This window comes from Buceros rhinoceros, unplaced genomic scaffold (genome assembly GCF_000710305.1).
Source record: "Buceros rhinoceros silvestris isolate BGI_N320 unplaced genomic scaffold, ASM71030v1 scaffold29357, whole genome shotgun sequence".
NCBI lineage: Eukaryota > Metazoa > Chordata > Aves > Bucerotiformes > Bucerotidae > Buceros > Buceros rhinoceros.
In genome coordinates, this window is record NW_010422117.1 from 1 (window position 1) to 388 (window position 388).

Consider the following 388-nt stretch of genomic DNA (forward strand, 5'->3'; position numbering starts at 1 on the left):
ACAGTTTTGCACATGAAATCTCACGTGTCGTTTCCCCGCTTCTGCCGTACTCCTCACTGCTCCTGTAGGGCACTGAGGGCCCCCGTGTGAGGTGAAGCTTACGCAGGCATCTTCCCTGCTGTCTCAAACATCGAAACAATTACTGGCTCAGCCGTGCTTGCCCGTGTGAGTCACAGCTTTGGGGAATTTAGAGGTGGGTGTAGCTTGACTCAGTTCTGGTTACTAGAAAATGGCCATAAGGTGTGTGGGTTTTTATAAAAAAAAACGTAGCACAATACCAGGTCAGTTGCGAACAGATAAGCTACGAAAGACCAAAATATGATTGCAGGTCAAAAAGGTGAAAAAACGCGGTAGAAGGATGTAAAAAAAAAAAAAAAAAAAAAAAAAA